The sequence below is a fragment of the Dermacentor albipictus genome, chromosome 1, assembly GCF_038994185.2.
Source record: "Dermacentor albipictus isolate Rhodes 1998 colony chromosome 1, USDA_Dalb.pri_finalv2, whole genome shotgun sequence".
Taxonomy (NCBI): Eukaryota; Metazoa; Arthropoda; class Arachnida; order Ixodida; family Ixodidae; genus Dermacentor; species Dermacentor albipictus.
The window spans coordinates 202,144,039-202,170,964 of NC_091821.1; the positions used below are offsets into that span (position 1 = coordinate 202,144,039).

At 46.5% G+C, this 26,926-nt stretch overlaps 1 long non-coding RNA gene across 1 annotated transcript; it reads left to right on the forward strand.

Moving 5' to 3' along the window:
* The first annotated feature begins 6,394 nt into the window (after positions 1–6,394).
* Positions 6,395–25,355, forward strand: LOC135905599 (uncharacterized). The gene is made up of 4 exons (XR_010565420.1): positions 6,395–7,795; positions 7,898–7,986; positions 23,348–23,484; positions 24,780–25,355. It is a non-coding gene; the product is annotated as an uncharacterized lncRNA (long non-coding RNA).
* Positions 25,356–26,926: the final 1,571 nt, after the last annotated feature.

Sequence of the window (26,926 nt, forward strand, 5' to 3'; positions counted from 1 at the left end):
GAGTAGGGAGATAAGAAGAGAAAGTGAGCAGAAGGGGGCAGAGAGAGAAAGAGAGACGACCACAAACAAACCGCGTACACTATAGAGCGGTAGGGAGCAGAGTTCTTAAAGTCTATCGCGGTGGCCCGTAGACCCCAGGAATCTCAGTAACGCGAATAAGGCCTTCAGCGTGGATGTTCTTCGGGAGCACTGGCCTAAAGCTTTCGGTTCTAATTGTGGGCGATTGTCCAATCATTCCATCACTATGCGCATCACTTGCCTGTCGGCACTATAGCGCGGGCAGACATAGCTAATGTGTGCGAGCGTCTTATTGCTGCTGCATGTGTCGCATGTAGGGGTGTTGGCCACTCCAATAAGGAAGACATATGAGTTCGTAAATGCAACGCTTAGCCACAGACGGTACAGCATGGTCTGTTCACGTCGCGGCAACATAGGAGGTAGGTGCATCTGTGCATCCGGAGACAACAAACGCATGCGACACATGGTGAAAACGTTCGAGTTCCACAGGGGCAATGTACATTTACGGGAGATGATGGTGTGTGTGACGACGGCAGCTGCAAGACGATGACGAAGGCGAAGCGAAGAGGATAATACGACGGCGACAGGTGACATCGATGGCATGACTGATTTATTGTACTCTGGCGAATAAACCTTACAACCTGTCCCGTTACGAACTGGGTCGGCCCCGAAGGTGGTACAATGTTACACAGTGTCTCAAATCGCTAGCTGATGTCGTTTTTATAAGCAGCTTGCTGCTATGCGACATGGTGCACGCGTAAGGAAAATGGTAAGGTTTGCCATTATTCGCGCGTTTCATTCCTGCGTCTGTGGCCTAACAGGAAGTGGCGTGCGCGCATGTGGCTCTCGCTTTCTTTAAAATAAATCGTTGCTATGCAATGTGACGCGCGAGTCAGTCGTCTCAAAGCACTTTATATGGCGTTGGCACGAGCGAAGTGTGCTCGCGTCTGTGGTGTAATCGGTGGAGCATCGACCTCTTGTGCTGAGGGACCGCAGTTCGAGTGCCTCCACCGGACACGCTAATTTTTGTATTGAAGAGACCCGACACGAGGCGAAACAGGAACCTATACCTACAGTCAACGATAAAAGTTTACAGATCATGGGTTCTCAGAGAACGTTCAATTTCTGAGCAGCCTGTAACAGTAGTCAGTAAAACTGAACATTACAAGGTTGTTCGCATATACTGGTAGGGGCTGTAAACACGAATACTAGGCGGCGTAGTGAGTATGTGCAGATATTCAGCTTTTTCTCAGATTTAACGCTTCACAAAATTTGCTGGTCGACCGTACTTATATTAAAAAGCGCATGTTAGGAGGCGGAATGTTTCGCACTAAAAGATGTTAAATTATTCCACCGAGGGTTATAGTCACCTTTGACACAGAATAAAACTTGTCTGGGGTCAGCATGCTTCACTATGTCACTTATGGATGATTATTGAGTGACAAAACAGTATTGATAACCGATACCTGAAGCAAGTACGTTGCTCCGCCGAAAAAGACGCTCTATTGGCAAAACGTTATAAAGCAGTTTCGCTCCTTCCATGTCGGTTCCAGCCGGATAATTGGCATCGGCTTCCTAATTGGAGCCACGAAAACTGCAACTGTGCAGATTAGGAGTGTAAGCTTGATGCCCAGAGAAGGCAGCCCTCGTTGAGGTATCTGTCAGTGGCGACCGATCACCGTTACCTGGGAGCTATCATGGGCCAGCGGGCCCATTTGCCCTGGCGTGCTTACCTATCGCCGACGCACGGAAACCTCAACCATTCACAGACAACAGACGCCTCTTAAATGCAAGCACCTTGCGGAACGATATACGTTGCGCCTGTCTTGAATACTTATTGCATAAAAAAATATGTGAGTGAGCGTGGCGCCACGTGGAGGTTGCTGTCATAGATCTGGGGTGTTATAACGTAAAGCTATTTCAGTTTTTCTATTTCATTTCTACCATTAGTCTTCGATGACAGAGTAAAACATTTTTCTGGGTCGCGTCCACTTGGCCTGTCTTTCTTGCCACGTCACGAAAACTCCGAAAACTCCATATCTGATATGACGTGTACGCACTGATTATGCATTCTACACCTGTGTTGCCATTAGCCCTCTACTAGTGGTCAACATTATTTCGGCTGCGCTCATTTGACCTGTCTGAAACGCGACATCACAAATCCGCGAAAAGTCGCCACGTCAAAGTGACGTGTACGCACTAGGGAAGCATTAATATGCCGAACAAAACTGATTTTTTTTAATAGATGGAGAGGGAGGGGTTGGATGCCTTTTCAATCGAATAGAAGAAGTCACAGTAAAACTTATGTAGGGGCGAGTTGGTACATGTCCAGTAAGAGAGAATAGCACAAACCAGGACGACCACAAAATGAGAGGAACACACACACAGAAGTCTACTATGGAGGTTGCCCGCCGATCGAGAATAGATTTCTTTGCGTATAATAAAAAAATGAGCGGTAGTATAACGTTGTCGAGCCCTGTCGGCACATATAGAACGTCGCTGGCTAACACTTTTTTGGTGAAGACCCGTTTTGGTGGCACTTTTAAGTTTTCGTTGCACACCGTGTTATTCCTTTCGAATAGTCTGTATTATAGCGCCTGGGTGCGATTGCTGCGGATAGTTTAAAATAAACTGTGCGTAAGATAAACATTGCATGACAGCCTAAGGCATTACAATGTAGAAGCGCAATAAGCGAGTATTGAATGAATAATTAGTATTATATTCTAATGTGACTTTTGATTTCTCGCGCAGTGTCCGCGATATGTCTGAAGGCACATGGCACACAAGAACAGAAAGCAAACCTAGATGGAACAGCGGAAGCTATCATGCAACACCCCCCGTCATTAGGAAGCCCGGCTCACGTCTATGTTTACTGGAAAACATGACGTCGACATGTACAAGGCGTACCATCTAACTTCTGTCAAGACTATTAAAAGAAAAAAGAAAAGAAAAGAAAATCTCATGCGCTCTAAACGTGTTGAACCAAAGCCGGCATTGATCATAGTCCCGAGGAGATGGTCATCTATACTTTTTGCGACGGCCGGAAGTGGCTAATCAGCAAATATTAAACCGGCAACTTTAATTTTTAGGCATTATTATCTGCGCAATATCTTCAAGACTTTAGTTGTATCGCGTGTTGAGAAGCATCACTTCCTGCCTCTATGGGTTTCATCGGTGCTTATAATTTGTTATTATTTTTTTAGCCTATGAGAGCCCAGGACTATCTGTGCCCTCAAACGTTCTTTCAGTGAAAGAGCGAATGCTGTTCCGTACACCCAGACCGATTGCACTGGCCGTCGTTCATTGTGATGAATACATTGTGACAGTCGCGACAAAACGTGAAAATAACAGATGCATCACCTAGTAATTGAGGCAACCACGTGCGAACATAGCAAACAGTATTCAAAAACTTAGTGTCGTTAGCATTTCTCTACTTTACCAATAAGAGAAAAAAAGCGAGAAAACAGGAAAGGGGTGCTCACAGCATAATGGCGGGTGAACGTATAAATAGATTAAACTTGCTCTTTTCTCACTGGTAAGGATGTTAACTTTCTCGGGTACAGTTTCTTTTTCCTACTTTTTTCCTTTCAGTTTAGCGATTGTCTAGGTGCAATACGCACATCAGAGATCAACGTCCGGCAGTGCTTCTTACTGAGGAAAAATGTTGGTAGACACGCAACGAACGGGGCAGACAGGTACCTGAAAAAAGTATATATAGGAAAATTGCTTTAATTGAAACGTCGCTGTCATCCCATTTGTGCAAACAGGTCTCCGTCAGCGCCTATGCGCAATGGACACCTAGTCGGCATATTCTATGTCGTGTTTGGCAATATGCTGCGAGTTAAGGAGCGGCGCATACAGTTCCAATATTTTCCTCATGTGATTTACCGATGAACAGTTTGGAGCAAGCGAATTCACAATGTAAGCGAAAACCGAATATGTTAGCCTTGTGCAGGCTTTGCCCTTCGCCAGTGAAAAGCGAAACACATGAAACATACAGCATTTGCACGGCAGATGAAAGCACTGGCTCACATTGCTATATTTGCAGAGTCTCATTGCGTCCGGCAACCCTAACAAGAATATGGCTCGGGAATCCTCCGCGGACTGGCGATGGCGTTGCGCTGCTGAGAACGAAGTAACGGGTTCAATTCCCGACTGCATCGGCTTCAGCTTCTCAAACATAAAACTGAATGCCTCACTATGTAGGCCCACAATTAAATTATTCATTCATTAAACCTCACAATGTTTCATCTAGCTCAGGGACAGCTCTTATTTGCCCATTGAAACGCATTTGAAGCGATGTTCTGGTTGGGCAAACACTTAACCAATTCGAATTAATTTTGTTCGTTACCCTGAAAAAAAAATTATAAATGTTGACAGAATGTTTGTCGAGCACGGTACTTATACACGGTTTTCATAAAACAGTTTTCATAAAAAAGCGCTAAACACGACGACGAAGTCGAAAGAACACATACGACATGACTGGACCAGCTCGCCCAGGACCAACTCGCCCAAATCAAGGTATTGCTACACAGGGTGTTTCAGCCAACACTCAAAACATTTTTCAAGGTTGCCTGTGGCAGATAACTCAATTCTAGTTTATGAGCCGGTCTACTCGAAGCGGCGGACACTACTTGCACAAAAAAATTAAATGCAAAATCGGCTAATCAACAAGAATTAATTAATTAACTTTTTAGCTAATTATCTTATGACCCATATGGCAATTTACAAATTTTATTAGTGGACTTCGCAAGGCGGATCCACCTGGGGGCGAATTTGTTAACAAATTTAGTGGAACGTCAATGCATTTCTCCGCAAAGTTCGGGAATTGATATCTCGAAACTGGTGTCGTCTTGAAAATCCGTTCCAAGTGGATCCGCCTTGAGAACACCACGGCAATAATTTGTAAATTGCAATATGGGACATAATGCAATTAATTAAGAACTTAATTAGTGTATTTTTATTAATTAGTCGATTTTGTATCTCAATTTTTTTGTGCAAGTATTGTCCGCCGTTTCCTTTCGAGTAGACCAGCTCAAGAACTAGAATTGTGATATCTGCCACGGACAGCTTCTAAAGATTTTTGAAAGCGTTCGTTGAAACACTCTGTATCTAGGCTCGTTGGCACATATTGAGAAGGAAACAGCGCAATTAAGGACAGGAGGAACGAAGTGAACAAAGGAAGCTTTGAACTTTCAACCTTCACTTGTTGCCCGCGATACGATACAGAATAGGACCGAGGAGAGAAGGGAAACAAAAAGAAAGTGTTGCGTAGAAAATCCATCTTTCCTGCAGACGTTGCTGTATCGGCGCAACGTACTATTGTATAAACCACCTTCTCAGGGAACATGTTTGTTCCTCGAAGGGAAACGCTTATGGCCATTTGTCAGCACATTGTTCCGATTGTGGCTGTACACTTCTATTCGAAGATTGCCAATTCTTAGGGCGTTATCGGAACGAGAGAGCGCGGAAAACTTTTGATGTTTTTCATGTTGACCAGCAGCGTGGCAGTTGTGTGTACGCACCATCGATATGATTTTAAAGGGAACGAAATAACATTTTTTTTTTTGGATGATGGCACCCCATCTGTTCAGTTGGTTATTTCCTTCTTTTTTCTTATCTTGTTCTTTATGAATATTACATACTGTATCGTGCGCAATAAATGACGGGTGATAGCTCAGCGATTGAAAATAAGTTATGGCTTTTAACATCCAGAAATTGAGCACTGGGTTATGAGGAACGTAGTAGGGATAGATCGCTCTGGTTTAATTTTGACCAACTGAGGTTTTTTTTTTTTTAACTTGTACTGAAATGAAAGTTCAGGAGCGTTCTTGCATTTCGCCCTCACCGAAATGCGACCGCAGTGGCAGGTAGTCGAACCTGCGACCTCGTCACTGAGCAACCGCCGTGTGTAGTTAAGCGCTTTTGTATATGAATTTGCTGTGCAAATTAACACTACACGCAGACCCATATCCACAGGACAATCTAGCCAAATCAGATGCTTTAGTCGAGCACTTCGGTTTCCCAATCCGTTCGTCTTGCCTTTGCGCTCTTTTATCCTCCCGTCCTCGAGATTCATCCGTTTATATTAATTGCAATAAACAACAGCAATAGAAAAAAAAACGCGACATCAAATGTGACTTCGCATATATGCTCTCGATAGAAAGAGAAGGGGCAAAACGAGTATGGCTCGTGTGACGTCATATACTGTGTGAGCCCGACTCGCCCAAAATACGAAAATCTCCTTGTCGACTTCACGCGGAAGATATTTGTACACCGCATGAGAGGCAACCAGGTGCAACAGGGCTGTCCAGCCTTTTGAACGCGCGGTATAGAATTTGACTGGAGTGACCTTTCTGAAGAAGAGGAAGAAGTGCAGCTGCCTAGGCTAATCAGGCACAAGAGCGGCTATCGTGGAAACTTTTTACGGCTTCGAGGACAACATCAGCAGCCATCACTGACACCGGTGAGCGGCGCGAAGGCACCAAGCGCAGTCGTTCAACTGCCACCGTGGCGGAGGGGCAAGGCAGCAACGGGGATGTGCAAGCGTGGCAAGGGCCGCCATTACCGCAGCATGGCGTCGGAACCGACGAGCCTGTGAGCCAGCCTGGAGCCGCCAGGGTCTCCTACATTCGACCACCAACACTCGTCCTAGAAGCGACGAGGAAAGCTGAGAGCATGTCGGACGAAGCAAGCTGTGCGAAAAAGGTGAGAGTGGAAGATCTGATTGACCACATGAATGAGAAAACATCGACCTACACCCTCAGCTAAGAGGAAGACATTGAATGTGATGAGGAGGCAGGTTCTTTCACTCTTGTGGCATATAATAAAAGAAGGTTCGAGGGGATACCTGTGGTATTCCGACCAACTGAAGAAATGAAAACGTTTTGGAAAGTGAACCGAAATGTTGTAGCCTCAGAAATGGTTGCAAAAGAGAAAGCAGGTCCTTTTCGAGTGAACGAAGACGGAAGTTTCTCAGTCATTGTGAGTTCACTCGCCTCAGCCAAGAGTTTGTTGTCATGAGTACAGGTGGCTCGCTTACCAGTGAAACCATTTATTTCGGAGTCATAAATGCGAAATGTTGGCAAAATCAGAAATGTACCTCTAGAATACAAAGAAGAACAATTAACAGAATATTTAAGAGAGGCAGGAGTGACATCAGCTAGATGCCAGACCCGTTACATACGTCAAGAAGATGGCACCATGGAATTGCGCCCTGTGAGAAGTGTAGTTTTGTAATTTCGCCATGACCGACTAATCCAAGAGTGAGTGTATCTTGGCTTCTCTAGCCATCCAGCCGAGGAATATCTGGGGTTAGCCGGACGCTTCTACAACTGCCAGAGATTTGGTAACTTAGCGAAAAACTGCCGAGGAACAAGGCGCTGGAAAATATGTGCAGAAGACCACCATCACAAAGACCGCAAGTCTATAAGACAACTTAAGCGCGCGAGTTGCAACTGGCCCCACACTGCATAATTTTATGGATGCCCGCAGCACAAAGCGGCCTCTCTTCAATATCAACACGACATTATCTATGGTCGCACACAACAGCGTGGTGCACCGGAACCAAACATGAATACGATGAACCCAGCACAATCACCTCGACCACAAGCGTCTATGCATCAGGACACTTCTATGCAATATGCAAAAGTCGCAAGGGGACCACAACACCGAGGGCAAAGTTTTGGGACATCACTAAGCCAACATCAAACTCGACAAGAAGTTGAAGAGCAATCACATGGCTAACAAACGATGAAACTCGAGCACACCGCAACCAGTAAGTATAACGAAATAGACGAACTTTTCTGCGTCTATTGCTGAACTTGCCATACCAATGTTGTTCTGTTCTTTAAAAGCCATACTTCCCGCGATTCCACAGGCCAATAACCTCCCGGAGGTCAAGACCGTATCGTCGATGGAACAAGTGATATAGCAAAACACATCAGCCACTGCGCAGGCGGGGCATGAGTAAGTGCCATCAAAATGTCGCCATATTCCAGTGGAACGCGAATAGTCTTCACTTTAAGTGTGCGGATTTTAGAAAACTGGTGGCTCAGTTCTTCCTTTCCAGTGTTATGTAATACAGAGGCCGGTGTACACAACGCTTTTAGACTAGCTAACTAAGTTGTTTATACGTCCTCTCGATCTTCAGGACTAAGCAGAGCGGTGATCTGTGTTCGAAGAGACATGCCGTCAGCCTTATTAAGTGCCGCAGCGTCAGACATCCCAGAATACGCAGCATGGGAAGTTCGATTTGGTCGAGTAAATATCACTGTAGTCACATATATATCACTATAGCATAGACGGGGTATGGATATGAAGGAAGGTGGCATGGCAAAGATGAGAGAAGCCTGACAGTGTACTGTTTCTCACCAGCGTGTATACATTGCAAGCTTCACGGCGTGTATTCTTTGGCGGAGAAGGAGCGACGTTACTGAAGCGTTAACGAGCCGGCTGCCTATAGCGTGCATGATTTTCGCGCCTGTTCTCGCCACAAGTGTACTCGAGACAGAAAGCAGTTGTTGCAGAGCATCAATTACTTGCTGCAGCACCACCTTGATGACAGTGTTCGATGGAGACGTCTCGAGGAACTGTCGTTGTTTCCATTGATATACGGAGCTGCATGCATGCGCGGCGGTTAACGTGTCATCCCTTCGGGTGTATTGGCCTGTCGCTGGAGGCCCACCCAACGTCGTTTTAACCGCCTCCTGCAGGAACGGCGCAACAGAAACTGGGGTGCTTTGGTTTGAATATTACTTATCGCTTGAACCATGGTTCACTAGTTATAGTTATAGTTATGCTACTTATAGCAGTGACCCGTAAGCGCTCCAGATGCCCAATGAACCATACCAAGAATAAACCAAGATAGATAGATAGATAGATAGATAGATAGATAGATAGATAGATAGATAGATAGATAGATAGATAGATAGATAGATAGATAGATAGATAGATAGATAGATAGATAGATAGATAGAGAGAGAGAGAGAGAGAGAGAGAGAGACAAGGCAGGGATGTTAACCAGTGAAGAGTTCGGTTGGCTACCCTGCGCTGGGGGAAGGGAGAAGGAGAATAGAAAGAAGGGAGAGAAAGAGAGAGATGGCGGTAGAGAGACGTGCACGGACAGCATTACAGAGCCAAAGGCGCTCGCACAAGCTATCCGTTCTCAGGAAGCACAAAATTGTCTTCATGCCTTCTGAGCCAATGATCGGCGGGGACGGACGGTGTTCTAGCATTGTTTATGCACTCAGAAGGCGATCATCTATTTCCTGAATGCGTTGGACATAGATTTTCTTTGTGTTTCAAACTGAGGACAACAGCACAATAGGTGTTCAATGTTCTCCTCGCAGCCGCAGACATCACATGCAGGACTGTCAGCCATTCCAATTACTGCTGAATAAGCTTTCGGGAAAGCAACTCCCAACCACAACCGACACAGAAGAGACGCTTCGCGTCGGTGCAGTCTGGCCGCAGGTGTGAGTTGCAAGGAAGGGCTGAGTCTGTGCAGTCTGGCGCACCTTGTATGTTGCGGTATTCCACTCAGCTAATGAGAGTGTGCGTGCTAGAACGCGAAGCTGCCTCGCGGCGTCCGTCCTTGAAAGAGAGGAATGGGGACGCAGCGTTCTTCTTGGTTCGATGTCCGAGCTGCGTTATCTGCGTCATCATATCCTATGATACCGCAGTGGCCTGGTATGCATTGAAAATCGTTATCAAGACCTCCTTCTCTCAAGTGATGGATGAGTTGCACGATTTCGCACGTCAATTGATCGTGAGTGCTATGTTAGAAAAATGACTGTATACATTGTAAGGCCAGCCTTGAATCGCTGAAGACTGCCCATTTTTCAGCTCGCGGAAAGCCGCGAGCTCTGCAGCAGTAGACGTAGTGATATGAGAAGTCTTAAACCGTTGGGTTATTCTCCTTGTTGGTATAACTACAGCGCCACCGGAACTGGTTGATGTAGTTAAGCCATCAGTATAGACGCGTGTGCAGTCGCTGTCTTTCCCGCACAAGAGGAGTAAAGTTGCTTGAGTGCAGACGACGGCAAGTCCGACTATTTCTGAAGTCCTCGGATTGTGAGGTTTACTTGAGTAAGAACGAACCAAAATTGAAGATAATTAGGTTGGCAAAAAATGGCCAGCAGAAAAAAGAAGAACTAGAATAAAATTCCACAGGCTTTTCATCATCGGAGCATTGAAAAAGAGGCACCACTCTTGTGTTGAGCACCCTTTAAACGTGCGCAGTAAGGGCAAGGTGGCAATTCGCATGCTGGTTTCTGACTCACACGTCGCAGTGAACCAACTCACTTCATACGCTAATCGCCTCGTAGACGGGCTGACATAATTACACCAGCTACCAGCAAATAGAAGACGTTTGTGTGTAGCCTTAAGTACGTGTAAATAAAAAAAGAGCGCATCATTTTTGTTTCATTGTGCGAGCAGTTCATAGCTCGAAACTGGGCTTGCTGTGTCCGCCCGTTCATTCTTTGCCGCCACGGCTTGTTCCGTCTTCATTATCGTCATTGCGAAGTCGCCTTCGTCATTCCTCACCCTCACCACCGACCATATGACGAAACGTAAGGACAAAAACTAATGAATACGTCCGCCACCACCACTAGCAGTAATGCTAATGACACTGCATACAATGTACACTTGAGTATCCGAGACGCTAACCACTGATCTATCACGCCACTTTCGCGCTTAGCTGCTTGTGCGCTGTTAGTAGCATCCGCGGCGCAGGTTTGAGGAGGTAAAAATTGTAATGGCGCCTGCGCATGCCTTTCAGAGGCAACAGCAAGCGCTACGGACACGCTGCATAGCGTCGTTACGGTAAAAAATGTATTTCAATAGCAGGACACGACCGACGAGCCTTTTTTGACTGTTGCTGTCATAGATGGATGCCATATGTAAACTGGGGTGCTGGTTCACCATGGTGGAGTTGCTCATTCTTTCACAAATACAGCTCTTCGTTTTCTCCCGACTAAGTGTCGTCATCATATCGACGTCACCACGCTGTTGTTCCTGCCAAGCACTCGTTGTCTTCGTTGTCGTCGCGCTGCAGCCGTCGTATAGAGCTCATGGAGATTTGACAGGATTGTAGAAGCTTTGCACCATGTTGGTGTTATGTGAACGTCGGTGGAGTGACTACTCTCGCATTTAATGAGCTTTGATCTGATGGAATAGGTGAAAGGTTATTTATTTATTTATTTATCGTCAGAATCTTGTGTCATATCTGGGACGCCCTGATGTTGTCAAGCCACAATGTTCCGTAATACACCGGCAGAGATTTCCGTAGTGCGATCCGGCGTCATTTCTTCACAACGAGGCTTAGCGACTTGCAGTGTCAGTCGTAAGCCTCGCGCCTCAAGGTGTCAGTCATGCAATAGAAGTTGCTGTCGCTGTCATAACAACACGTTTTCTTACAGCGACGACAGTTGTGTTCCAACATCTTACTACTGCCACGGTCACTACAGTAACCACCCATTTAATTGCAGGCACTGCTCGCGTCAAGTACAGCGTCCCGTCCTTGCCTTTTCTTTTCCCCATCTAGCAGGCAACCGCAGAGTGATAATGATACACGAAAAAGCTCTAGGGATTAACCTGGTCTCATCAGTATAGAAATTGTGTCATCGTACTTTGCTGAGACACTATACAACCGATGCTTCACGTGCTTTTTAACATTCGACGCGGAAATGAAGCCAGCGAGTTGTCCGACTATACAAGGTTTTCCAACTATCGTGCACCAAGATTTCAACAAATATGCAAATGCCACGTAGCTGGGCAGAAAGCAAGGTAATGTTTGCCGTCGCTTGGAGATACTCAGGTTATTTTTTTGCATTTCGCCTAAATACATAATTAGTCTCGATTAATTTATAAAATTCTCAAATATTATAATTAGATTAAAAGCGTCCATCAGAAAATTGCAGAGCAACATGAAAAACTCTCGATACAACTTTCTGTTTTTCAATACATGCTGCATAAAAGTATTTTTTCTGAGCGGGAAAGAAGCTCGCGAATAGAAGCAAAATTGCCGTGCGACTGGCTGCTCGAGGGGCTCTGCGTGTATTCGCGGGCGTCTTTCACGCCCGGAAAAACGCTTTTATGTAGCACGTATTGAGATACAGAAAGCTCCATCGGGAGTTCTTCATGTTGCTCGGCAATTTTCTCATTGACACTTTTCGTCTAATTATAATATTTGATAAGTTGATTAATCAATTATGTAATTAGGGGGAAAGAAAAAAAATAATTCGAGTATCTCCAAGCGACGGCAAACAACATTACCTTGCTTTCTGTCCAGCTACGTGGCATTTGCATATTTGTTTAAATCTTGGCGCACGATAGTTGGGACACCCTGTATACTCACGAGCGCGTGATGCGAATGTAGTACTTGCTTAATAAGAGAAAAAAACAAAAGACGTCTACTAATGTACCCGCGAATCGAACAGAGTGAAGAGAGGGCCATTGCTTCGCCGTATCGGGCAGCAGACAGGCGTCTAAATTCTGAGTCGCATTGCCTCAATACAGGGCACGTCGCGAGGACGAACTCCACGCACCGGCGTGGCGCCGCAGCACGTCGCCGCCAACAGCAGCCGCTGGTAATGCGTGCGACGCAGGCGCGACATGGGACAGTTGCATATCAAACGAGCATGCGAGGCACGACCACACGCACTCAAGGGGAGCGGAAGGATAACAGATCTCCCGGAAACAGCGCGAGCCGCAATTACGTCAGCTTTCCTGTGAGAACTCATCGCGCCAGGCGCTTCTTCTCCGCCGGTTGTGAGCGACACGGGGCGGCGCGGCGATCCGTCGAGCAAGACGGCCCCCGGCGTCCGGCGACCTTCGTTGCAGCCGCCCGACGTCCGTCCGTCTCCGGCGCGGCAGCCGCGGTACGTTCTCGTGGGAGCCCCTGGCCGCAGATGCCTATCGGACAAGAACAACCGCGCATTCTTGGCAGCCGGACCTCGCCGCCGCTTGAGAGGCATAAAATGTCGCGCCTCTTCCGGCGTGCGCCCCCGGGACCTCGCTCACTTATCAGGCGGCCGATGCACCTCCTCGTCTGGGCCGGTCGCGGGAAGGCGGGAACGGGTACGGAGATCTAGCGCGGTCGCCGGGTGCGCCATTCATGAGCTGCATACGATATTGCGTGATTCATCTCGGAAATCTGGCCCGCAGCGCGCGTGCGCCTGATTCGGCCGTGCGCTGATCGCGAGGGCCGTTGTCGCCATAGGGTTACCGGAAACACGTGCGCCCTGACGAAAGCGCTCGCGCATAGGGCACTGCTGAGACGGCCCTCAGCTCGAGATGGGCCGGATACGTAGCTGGCGCCCAGGGCGAGGTAAGTTTACAGTAAAAGAAAGCAAAGCAAAAACTGTATGCAACTATGGGTATTTGTTATTTCGAAAGCCGTGTTCGGCTTGTCGTGGAATAAGAATTGAGCAAGCTTGATTAAATTATATTGATCCCCTTTCCCCGCAAACTATGAAAACGTTATTCGTTACAAAGGTATATGATGAGCGTCTTGTATAATCGGCAAAAGAAGCGCGAGGACGCTTCGAATCCCGCATGTAGCTACTCTTTTTTTTCTATTCTAATTAAATCGTCTCCAAAACGTGTCTCACTGAAACATTTGTGTTTCCACTTTTCGTCCTTTGTTAAAAAAAAAAGTCATATTCAATGTCAATAGAAAAGATATCCACGTGTCCCGTATGAAGTCTTTCACGAGGCGTTCGCCGCCCCTTTGAATTGCGGCCAGGATGGCCGCTCTCGCGCGAGGGGACATTAGTGTAGCCAGATATAAGCTATTCTTTGTCATCTGTACGTGATCATCATCATGTGGGGTTCATATGGGGTTCTTCTTCATCATCGCTTGTGGGGCTGGCTCTCGAGTGTGATCCGTGCTGTGGGTGTGATCGGTTCGGCGTATCTTCGAGTCGGAATAAACGTGGTGACAACTGCTACGTCACAATATTGATAAAAGTGAATAAGTACATCATCCAGTTATCTTCCTCTTATGGCCATCATTTAATGTCAGCTGCATCTTTACTACAGTGGCTTTCGTAAGAAAATAAAAATAAAGGGGGAGGAAGGAGGATCGAGGAGCAGGAGAAAGGGTGATGTGAGTGGACGCCCTTTCGAGGCCGCAAACGGCTTAACAACTGCATGCAGCCCCTGCACTCACCCTAGTCGAATATTGCAGCGATACGGATACGTTGTCACTCAATAAAGCAAATACACAAGCGCCCTCTGTATAGATTACAAACCTAACTCATACGCTCAAGCGTAGTACGACAGGGAAGCGGTCGAACTTAATAGCGGAAGGGATGGTCAGCGGTACAGATACATCGCGTTGTGAAAACAAAACAGCAGCCTTTTTTTTTTCCGAGAAAGAGAAGACCGTCTATTCCGTATCCAGAAATTCGCACGAGCAATAAATGCCCCTTATTTTCTGTCACCAACATGCTCATCGCCATCGTCGTGGCTTTCCTCACTGAGGCATTATACACTTAACCGGCGTCATTGTCATCTTTTCCTGTACCAATAGATTGGCAAAGTCCCTCTCGTTTTGTCATCACTGTTGCTGGTTACTAATACGTCTAGTGACAAATAAGTCATGTTCTCTGTGCGTGGTTCCTGCACCTTCACAACCTGTACTGCAATCCCATCACCGCCCACCCAAAATAAATAATAAATACAGCCAATTAATTAATTAATTAATTAGTAGTAACAAAGTGCGTTAAGCTTGCTTTCCCACATATTGGTGTGTGTGGAATGTTGTTGTTTTCATTCCCATTGATTATGTATGGAGTTCCAGTGCACAGATATCATGAGCTATTATTCAAACGTATTCTCTTTCTTACTGAGCAGCTGTCAATTAACGAGGTCAAACGCAAGAGGAAGGAAGGACAACAACATTTTCACTCTCATCGGTTTTTATTTTATTATATTTTATTATATCTCTGCCTCACTGTATGAATACTTTTAATATTTATTAGCAAGAAAACGTCACTGACGCTGTTTTAGACTATGAGAATAATGTCACAGTCATAAGATTTTTGACCTCCTTTTGGAGTTAGTTATCAACCGCATTGAATCGAAGAGATATTCACGACGCAATGTGTCGTGACCGTAGAAAATTTCATGCTTTAAAAATTCTCAGCTGTTCAAAAAGAACAGTGAAGATGATTTAAGTAGATTATGTTAACGGATAGTCAAGGTGCATCACAGATGAAAAGCAAAAGACATCTTATCTAGTGACTTACTGTGCAAAATACAAGAAGAAGGGCGTAAAGACAGCACGGAGCGCTCTGTCGGATCGTTGTTTTTTCCGCCCTTGTATTTTACGCAGTGCGTTGCTTGTTCAGTATATATGAACTATGTACGCAACAGAGTACTTCTGCAACACCTGATCCTTCTAACTCCAAACTTCAGTGAACAGGGGACATAGACTTTCTATTTCTGTTAAAGTTGACATGTTCAAAGAGTGAGAGAAAAAAAAAAGGAAGCTGTATTATACTCATTACGCATTGGCGTTAACGATTTCCATTTGAAACATCTTTGTAACGTCGAGTGGTTACGTTTTATTTTAAAGATTACCGAACTTGTATGTTCTTTTGTTACGCCTGAGAGTTTCCATAAATTATTAGATACCTTGCAAGTGATCACTCCGGCCACTATAACGCAATACTATATTCGCTTACGCAGGTAGTCTGCCCACATTGCGAAAGATACAGCGGCCTGAACACCACGATGTGATTGGTTGGCTGGGAACGTGCCTGATCGGGCGGTCCGGTCGTCGCGCCGCTTTCTTTCTTACTTTCTTCCTTTTCTTTCTACGAGAAGACCGCTGGGAATTGCGCTGGAAGACGCGATGCCAGCGACTACTGCGTCGCGCATCAGCTATGCTGCGCAATAATTGCACAGCGTGCTTTTCAATTCGAGATACATGCGCAGACGCCGCCACAGCCCTGGTCTGCGCACGCTATACAAACCGGGCACAAAATGAAAAGGGCTGGACTTGCGCAATAGCTCGGTGATTTAGCTTGCGTGCTCGCCCGTGTCCCACTCGCACATTGCTACAGCGGCATGAGTTGTCCACCGTCTATAATAGACGTTACTAATATTGTGGTGACACTTTTCATCACGACCATTCATCAACCGACCGACCGAGAAGCCGTGAGTTCTCTGTTAACTGCCTATCCCCAGTAAATGTAAATGAACGATACATTGCGGATGGATGCACGAATGTGAAACACATACAGGCGCTACCTTATTCAATGGGGCGGTAACTATAGTCCCAACGTACGAGTTATTAAAATATTACTACGTAAAACCACAAGGGAAGGTTGTGAATACTCGTGGTCATGTCGCGAAAAGCAACGGCGGCAGCGCCTGTGTACTTTCCTGAGTTGCGTCATATGTGTGCAAACCTTGTGTATTCACTTGTCACGCGCTTGATTTTCAGCAATTATACTCACTTCTCAGTGAAGCAAAATATTGATTAGTATTTTACTTGAGAATCATTCAGGATATGTCGGAAAGCGTTAGTTTATGTTTTACAACAACACGAGATAATCTAAATCAGCACAATCAACCAAATAAAAAAATAAGCTTGCTAGCTTTGTTCAACAGCTGCCGTACGGCATATACGAACCGTGGGACAGGTTATTTACGACGAACATGCGAAGGCCGGACATGAAGTATTGGACATATTGAACTGTCGTTATGTAAATACCATGCACTTTCTGACATCTTCTGACATTCCCTTTGACATTTTACTCGGCTTTTGCATGCACAACACGTCACACACCTGACAGCATTGAGGAAAACAATCACATTGTTGAAGCTACCCACTTGGACAACAACGAGGCAAAGGACATTCCTGGCCACACATATACACACCGTCATGATAAGGCGTTCTCCCATAGCCTCGATTTCATTTGAGAGCTGTGGGATGTAAAGGGCACTGAACGATTTTCTTTTTTTTTTTGCTTTACAGTAAAACGTTCGCCATCAGAAAAAAAGCAGTGATGATTATCTGTCGGCAAGCGCTGTTTCTAGCAATCTCGCGGGGTAAGAACAAGCCGCCAACAAACAAGGCCCCAGGAAGCCCCTGCCCGAGGACAACGAGTGCCTCGACGAAGATCGCAAGACGGCCGTCGGCGACGTAATAAACGTCGCAGTACCGCCGCGGCCTTTCTGGCGTCAAGCAACGATGATGCCACCGATCAGAAAGACCTCCCGCTACCAGTATAGCGCCAGCACAGCCCGGAGGTGCGAACTTGAGACGGGCGAGGTGCAGGGAAGCAAGAAATCGAGAAACACTGCGCATGCTGTTGTTTGGATGCTAGCGAAGTAGCTTCGTGTTCGGCGCCTCAGCGAAAAGGAACTGTTGCGGAAGCCGGCTATGGCGTCGCGCTGCCGGACTCGCGGTCGCGGGTTCGAATCTGGCCACGGTGGCTGCATCCCGATGTGGGCGGAATGCAAAAGACGCTCGTGCATTTTTCTTGCGGTTCGTGCAAGTTCTTGCATTTCGCCTCCATCGAAATGCGGCCACCACAGCTGCGAATCGAACTCCGCGACATCATTTTCATCAGCAAAACGCCGTAGCCACTGAGTCATAGCTGTGGGTATTTAATAGCTTGTGATGTGACCTTAAATGTGCTCCGCTAAAACAATTTTATGAACTAGGAGAGTAAAGTTAAACAAAAATCGTCTCTCTCTCTTTCTTTCTTTTGCTTGTTTTTGCAGGCAATGCAATGCGTTTGCGGAGTGGTACAGAGCACCTGTATAACCAAGTATCTGATTTTAATTCATACGCATATATACAGTCCCCCTAAATTCGTATCAGTATTGTGTGTCTTGAAAGACATAAATCAGGTGTGGTGACGTAGGAGCATCTTTTCCTGTCTGCTTTCCTTTTGTCCCTTTCTGTAAATTTTTGGATAATTATTGGGTACAAGATTTAACGGTCGACGAAAGCTTTAAACTAATATTTTTATTTAATTTCCTTCGACTATTTATTATGTCTAGAGAGCTGCACGTGCGAGCGAAAGAACGGCTGCGAACGCGATACATGTAGGCGTAGTTTGCCGAACTGTACGCGCACCTTCTCTCAAAGCCACGCAAAGCAACCAAGAAATAGTGGTTGAATGCGAGCAGAGTTGAATCTCAGCATTTTCTTCCTCAGAGCGCCATTTCCACCTCCGATTCAACGTATCGGGAAGGCATTTGCTTCATTACTTGCCGATAAAACCGTGCTGTTCAATGTCCACATAGAATACTAATACACAGCACTAAAATCACAAGATCTAAAAAAGGACTTACGTCTCACCTTTACGCGGCACCCTACGCGCCTGAAATTTCGCCGTTTGTGGGGCGAGTTCTAAAGTTGCTGACGAGAAAAATTGGTGCAAAACGAAAGACAACTCACACAGCAAGAAACGACAAAGCCAAGCACCTGTCTTCATCGTTTCTTCCTCTGTGAGTTGTATTTTGTTTTACGATAACTTTCCTCCGCAGCAATGCAAGACCAACTAGCCCAACAAATAATTTTTTCCTATAGAGTTCTAAAGCGACTCAATGCCGCGACAGTGTCAGAAGTACTGTTAAGCCTAATGAAAAGCAAACGGAAAGAACAAAGCAGAATCCCTCTTATGCCTATATATAATTACTTGAGATTGCGTGCGATTGGGGCGTAACTACAGGACCGAATTGCGCCATAACCCCAAAGATTCGCTATCTGGGAATGGCTCCCACCAGTGACACGCGCACTAGCCAAATGCGGAAAGGGTAATGGGCCTTCATGCTATTGTTCTCGTCTTTGCGTTTTATTTTGGGATGAAACCACGTATTGAGTAGGCCTGCTATTTTACATTGTTCCACTTACGTTAGCGCTGAGGTACATTTCGCAGAACAACAAAAAGTTGTTTCTTCTTGCTATTCCCTAGACAAACGTTCCGTACCCATTGTAATAACTACGTATGTTTTGCGTACGATTCTCATAGAAATATTACGGAATTTATACGGAATTCATATAGATTTCGTAAAAATTCTACGGAAACACACGGACTTATTGGAATGGCATACGGAACGTTTCTATTGGGTTCTTCCGCTATACGGAGGCATATTCGGGATGATAGTGGGTGACGGAAAGGCAAGGAAACACCACAATATATTTATTATTGTACACCATTTTAGGTTTTCAGGTGGTACGAGGAAAGCTTGCAGAGTATTGCTTGGGCAAACATTCTTTATAGTGACATAGTAGTCCTACTATACTCCCGTATGCACAATTTGTATCCTTCTATCTTGAAGGTGTTCTGCACTCATGACATCTTTGACATTAACAACATAACTGATTGTAACGAAAATTACAACAGAAATTTTGTTGTATTATCTTTCAAGAATGCCTCTTCTATATTGTAACAGACAAACAAACAAAACGAGGGAGATAAATGCTTGATTCTGGAGACCGCCAACTTTCTAAAAAAAAAAAAAAACTCGACCAATAAGAAAGTATTTTCGGTATGTAATTATCCGCGCAACACCTAGACAGCCACTCACCGTAACATGACACAAGATAGTAAACTTTTGCCAAATTTCTCTGCCTCACTTAGGAGCACTGCAGATAAAGTGCGATGTGGCGCCTGATGTCAGCACTCGGAGACGGTCTCGCCTAAACCTAAAGGAGCTTGAGATGAGCGCGTGTGAGGATAGCAAAACGGAGAAGAGCGCCCATAGATTACAACGACGACAGCCTTGAGCGATTCCACTTCTTCGCGAACAAAGGTAGTTGCTCTAGCTTTCCGTATGCGGAGAATAAACGCAGGGTCCTGCTTTACACAAGCCTCGAGGCACCGTAATAGTGATACCCATGGATACGCCACCTCTGTTGACCGACACCCGTGGTTTCAAGTGAGTGTCACATATCACAACTGCTGAACCTGCCTACGTACAGAGCGGGCGTGCGCAAATTGTGTGCGCTTTATCGACATTATCTTTTCCTCTCAGGCCTGCGTTGCTTTCCTACACGTTCCACCAATGAATCTCGAATCTACCACAAAAGGAAGACACGTGTGCGTGTGTGTGTGTTTAGAAGGGGGGGGGGGGGTAGTGCTTAAGTGTACCGGTGAACACCAGCAGCAGAGACAAAAGGGGAAGGCGAGCGGCAAAGAAAGCCGCCGCCGCGGACTCGGCGAGCGGAACTTTGACTCGAAATGAACGCGCGCCCTTTTAGCTGCCGGCCAGGTCTTCCCTTTGTACCGCGGCCGGGTCGTTTTCGTTTCCCCGCATGAAAAGCCGCGCCGAGAATCATTTATATTCGAGAAACATTTCGTCGCTTTGAATTCGCTCGGCTTCATTCGGAGCGTATCCGTAACTCGTCTCCGCCAGAGTTCGTCTTTCTCCCCGCGGGGCCCGCGCGTCACGCAGTCCGCGCCAAACAAAAGAAATTTCGGTTTCCCACCTTTTGTTTTCTGCAAGCGGCGCACAAAGCCACCAGTTTCCACGGGACAAAACCCAAAACCGATGGCGATCTCCGGAAAACAGAAAGCGGAAAGAGAGAAATGGAGGTGGCTTAAATGAAAAAGGAAAGATAGAAAAAAAAAAGATCGTGCTACGCCAAACGTACCCAAAGAACAACGCGAAAAGAAACAAGCGAGGATCGCCTCGAACGTCTCGTCGTATTCAAATTTCGGTTTCCGCCGCGAAAGGGAAAGGCGGATCGCCCTATAACAACGCGGCGGCCACCATTTCTGTTTTCTCTCTCTCTCTTTTCTCCCCCAAATCGTCTTGCCCAACCGCCCTCTTCCAGCGCCTTCATCTCTCCGGTCTCTTTACTGTCTTCTTTATGCAGTTTTCATTATTCTGTAGCGGAGTTGTTGTCCCCTCTACTCACTAATTTCCTTCTTGCTCATTCATCTCACGTGTACCCATTTCCTGGCGTCCCGTTTCATCATCTTTGCATCGCTCGTCGCCTTCCTTTTTCGAGACTGGCCCCTCCTCCACACTGGTCTGCCGTCCCTGCCTTGTTTCTGCCACACTTTCTTTTCTTGCTGTCTTTCTTTTTTATGTCTGCGCTATCTTTTGTTCGATTCACAGTCGTAGAAACAGTGAATGCTAGAGTGTCGTTAGGGAGTTATACCCCTGCATTCACGTTTAATGGTGCCGCCCGTAATTTATCACGGAATTGTTTCTCTTTTAGCAACGCCCTTTTGTTTTCGGTGCTCTGCCTCGTTTCTTTTCTTTTTTTTTCTTCTCTCCCTCTCTCTTTACTGTTATCCGCTCACCCCTTTTTATTCTTCGTGGCGTCTAACCAAAAGCCGTCACCGCCACCGCCGACATCGCGCGAGACCGAGGCGCGTGCGGCAGAGTGAGGCTTAAAAAAATGTATATACAGCGGCTGAGAGATGTATTCCGGGAGAGAGAAAAGAAAAAAGGGGGAGGGGGAGACGAGGTAAGGAACTACACGCGCATGGACGCACATACACACACACACGCACGCTCGCGTGTAGAGAGGTGCGCACAGGCGCTCGCGTACTACATGCGCGACAGGCTGGGCAAGAGAGAGTGTACAGGAGGAGAGGCGATGCCACTACGAGGGGACAAAACGGGGGAAAAACCGCGGCAAAGACAGGGAAGACAATGAAACCACCTCCGACATTGAGAACAATGACTCTGATTTCACAGAGACATTCGCCGGGGCAACAAAACAAACCGTGTTCTTCTTCTTCCTCTGCGGCGGCGAAGACGCGCGCCGCGCGCGCAAGGAGCAGCCGTTGACGGACCCCCGCGGCCGCGCGCTTGCGCAAACAACAAAACAGCCGCGCGCCGGCGGCGACCGAGTCGCGGCGAGGACGCGCGGGCGAGTGCAGTCGGCGATGCTGATGACGTTCGCTGGCGGCAGTCGGAGACAAAAGAGGCTTTGCATTGCGTTATTAGAGCGAACGCGCCGAGGGAGACACGAACGCTGAAAGGGCATTGTGAGCTGCTGACGACAATTGGTCAACCGTCGCGCAGAGAACGCTCTCGAGCAGTCGAGCTCGAAAGACCAAAAAGAAGAGAACGGCAGGCAGAGAGTGGAAGAGGAAACAAAAGTTCCACCTCTGACTGTGCTATTCCTTTTTTCTTCCCCTCCTGTTATTTTTTTACCCCCACTCACTGACTCCCTCTGTCTCTGCGCAGTAATGAAAGCCGCAAAAGGGAGCAAAATGCACGAAGGCGTGGTTCTGGCACGCATGCGTATTCCCGTTCGCACATCGTACGCCGTTGCTTAAACCCTCTACAACGCCCTTGCCCGTTAAAAAGGGGATTGACGTCCCGCGGCACCACGTCTTTCGGACGTGCTCGGCTGATCAAATATCGCTATAGGCTCGCTTGGCCGCTGAGCACAGCACACAGGCACCCGCAGGGTGAAAGCCTGGAGATTCTGCGACTGAGGCCACGACGACCACATTTAGCACCACTTGATGCGCGTGCCATTAAAATGTGACGCCTGTACATTCAAGCTGTTGCCGGAATGAAGTGACACATCCTGAGCCTCCGCTGCGATACAGAAAAACGGCATTCACGTTGCGGCTGCATAATGCACTGCATAAGGACATACATATCGATGCATTTGAACAAGTAGAAAACCAGCGAATATAGCATAAACATAATGGAAGAAGGAGTACGGAACGAGCGCCGCAGTTAACAACCAACTTTATTCACGAAGGGCCTTGAACAGGAAAAGCTATAATGTATGCTTGGGTGCAGCTAGGGCAGCCGAAAAAAAATTATGCAGTAAACAGGTCGTTGTGCACACATTAAAGCCGTTTTTCTTTTAGAGGAAACGAGGGTGCGCACGCGCACACACATCATTTGAGGCCTGATTTATTTCATCACGTCGTGCGCTTCGGCAATCTCGCGCGTTGCGTATTTCCAAGCACGACGCTAGCAACGACGCTAGCTTCCATGAAGGGGTATGTGCAACCGCGCTATTTGGAATGCGAACATTAGGTCCCATGCTTGATGGGGAGGGAGTTTCAGTGCTCGTGCAATATACCTGAGGTTAATACAACCGTCTGACCAACACGAAACTTTGCACGTGTCAGCGGGATGTTGTGTGCCACGCGCATGGAAGAGTTGATGTATTTTTCGGCTCATGTCCGAACACCTTATATAGCTTTTACGACTTACGGACCCACATGAATACAAATTGCAAAGTTTCCACGCATCAAACAAACATTGAAAAAGAAAATTTTGTGCCATTTCCTGACGGCATTCTTTTCAGACTGCAGTGCAAAATACCATGAAAATATAGGATAATGATTTTCTTTCTCTTCTCTTGCTTCAGTGCTACACTTCGAGCACCATCCGTTGGCGGTGCAAGGAACTCAGCGGCACGCGCAGCGCGCGTACTGCGCTATGATTGGTTGGCCTATTCGTCAAGGGAACAGCCAGGCCGCAGCCACGGTCACTAAACCTGGTGAGGTTAGTGCAAAGAAAAGCTTCGCTTCTAACATGACCATGCAGATCAAGATAACTGCCGTCAATCGGTTCGTTCAATTTACTTGATTACACAAGCTGAATCGCGAAGCGCGGCTCGCCATGTAACCCCTCTTTGATATTGCGACGTATATACGTATACGTATATACGTATATACACACGCGTGTGGTATTTGATCGTGGTATTTGATTGGTATTTGATTGGCGCCATCACTCGAGAAAAGAGGAGGAAGAACGAACTGGGCTCTCGCTGTGAATCTAAACGGTCAGCGCTGCAACCGCTGTTGTAAATATAACCTGTAAATAGTTGCTCGTCTTACTGACTCGTCCTTCGCGTAACAATATAGTTGGGCAGCGTAAAAAATGAAGCTTCCCCACAGCGCATAGTAAAGCGGTCCGTCTCATCCCTGCTGCTGAAGTGACTAGGCGTTGGATCGGGAGCTGCGGACAGGGCCGACGTCAGACCGTGGGAACAGGAAAGCGTGACGGCAGCTTCATTTTACGACAACCTTTGACGTCACAGACGGGTTGAACGGCGAGCCCGTTTCGCGGTGCTGTGTGCATAATCAGGTAAATTGCAAGAATAATTTGACGCCAGTTATTTTGTGCTACATGGCCATATTGAAATGTAAAGAAACGTAATTAGACGTTTATGACGATTACGTTCAACTTTCCCGCATAAACATGTGCCGTAAATTTTGCAACTAACAAGTTAGTCATTGCAATTAGCTTAATTAGTGAAGGGATTGCTTTTGTTTTTCTCGCAGATTATGTTCGCCTTTGCAGTTAATTAATTTTTAGGGGTGTATTTCGAGTAAAGTTCTTAGGCATCTTTTTTTTTTGTATTTAAATGTTCGAAGTAAAAAAAAAATAGGACATTCTTAAGTACACGGGCGTTTTTCGCATTTCTCCCCTACCGAATGGCGACCACTGCAGCGGAAAATTGAGCCCGCGACCTCTTGCCTGCAGCCGCAAAATGCCATAGCCACTGAGCCATCGCGGTGGGTAAACACATAACTACCGATTAGATTAAAATTCTAACATTTTCGCTGAACAATACTTTCATAACAGCGGAATTCAAGCGCTAGAATTCCAGGTGTCAACACCCCTGTGTTCAAGGCGAAAAGATCACTTCTCACAGAATTATTATTACGTTAGCTTACGCTGCGTTCTCATACAGCACCTAAACTAACGATTCAGAATGGCGGTAGCAAGTTCTAGAAAGCTAATAAATTCCTCTTTCATATGACACAACTTTCTATTGCGCTAATATGTTCCAGGGTCGAATATCTATCAATGGAGCTCCAGGTCGAATTCATCAAGAAAGAAGAAGCTACCTAACCTCACAGCTACAAATGGAACGCCGTCTTAGAGATTCTTGGAGCATGGTTCATGAATTCGTACGTGCGCAAGTCTACAAACGCCCTTCTGTATTTCTTGAAGGTGACTGGACTGTACGAACGCTTGTGACAGCGGACATTCCTATGTGAACGCCTGCACAATGAGTGACTCTCTATTATTTTTTTCTTATCCTTCTTTTTTATGTATAACTTCGCCCTTTGCCCTCCACAAGTGTAGGGTAGCCAACCGAGCGCATTCTCGGTTAACTTCTCTACATTTTCGCCTTCGTTTCTCTCTCTCTCTATCTCTCTCTCTCTCACTCTCACTTTCGCGTGTAGTGGGCCGATATCAGGGCGTTTGTACTAGCGTTTCTCTCAACAAGCAGAATAGATTTCCACAGATCGAATTTACACGCTGTAATAAGTGAGCCGGCCAGGACCATTTGCCGCAATCGGTGTCCATTGGGCATTCCAGCCGTAAGCCGCCAAATCTAAAAGTAAAACTCTCGATTGATTGTTCACCGCGCATTGAATTTAAAATCATTTTTTAAAAGCCGTCCTATACGGTAACCTACGTGCATGGTCTTTATTGCGATGCAATTGAAATTCTCAGAGGTCGATGCATGCCCTCCTGTATAGAACATAACGTGCAGATAGCACATCAATTTAGGCTGCTTGTCCTCATTGCGACACGATGGAACTGGAACGATTGCTAAATACCGGCGCCAAACGTTTGCGCAATGTGGATTCCGCGTTACATGCTGAGTTTATGAATGGTCTGGACCCGCAACCTGCAACAGCTGTCAAATGCTTTGCTCACGCCAATGAAGATAGCACATTAGAATGCTGAGGCTGCGCGCCCGGGGCGCAGCTCGGAAAGGCTTTATCGCGAAGCGCTCATCCCGGAAGCAGATTGAGACGATATCAGCGGAATCTTCGGCTGGTCGTATTAGAGTCCTCCACCAGCGATACATGCAAAGGTCCAGTAGCAAAGTAGCTAGGCATTACTACAGTAATTGAGGAGGTCCACTTTGTTATTGAAGCCTGACTCTAGCTGCCACAGGCCGATTATTCAAGATATAGGCCGAACACTGTATCGCAGGACCTTTGCAGTGCTACTGGAGCGCTCCGGAACAACCAATCAAATGCAAGTGACCATCACGAGAGCTGCAACGAATCCTTTAGGAGTTTTTCTGATCTTGAATTCGCCTCTCCGGTCTGTGCAACTAGTAAACTGCAAACTGCACATGTGCAAACTTCCAAATAATACAAGAATAACGATGTCCGGATTTAGAACGCAGGGTAAAAACTCAAGCTTTTAACGTGGCGGCTCGTGTTGTCAGAAAAAAAGCACGCATTGAAATGTCATGCAAATAACGGCGAAGATGGATGGCTATCACTTTAGTGCGTATCCTTTCTTTGCACAGAATATTTGGAATGAAACTTGCGCTGTATACCTATTCTTTTCTATGACAACTCAGCTATCGAAACGATTACCAAGTGCGATCTTTCAGCTTTTCATTCTTGTTCGGTCGAGTGTTGACGTCTATAGCGCTTTAGCGGAAGCTTGAAAAAAGAAGCCGACGAAGATCGGACAGCATATATAGGCTTAGCTACAGGCGCCTATTGCGCTGTCATGACGTCAGGGACTGCGCTCCTTCATTTCCTCGTCATTTGATTCCCGCTTTACTTTTCTTCTTGATCTCACATGATGTCACAAGCCAAATGCATCGACACTGCTGTTGCACCCTTACCTCAACGCGAGACCATTTCGACTAAGAAACAGAGTAGGCAGAATGACGCGTAGTGAATCCGTATAGCCATGGTCTCATCTCTTCGCTACAGTAGATCATTCTTAAATCGTCGCGGTGCACGTGAGCCTGCTGTGGTCGCGTAGTGGCTACGGCGCTATGCCGCTAAGCCCGAGGGCGCAGGATGGAATCCCGAGCGAGCCGGCCGCATTTCGAGGGGGGCAAAATGCAAAAGCGCCCGTCTATCGAGCATTCGGCGCACGTTAAAGAACCCCAGTCGGTCAAAATGAATCCGTCGTCCTCCACTACGGAGGGCCGCATAGTGAAATCATGGTT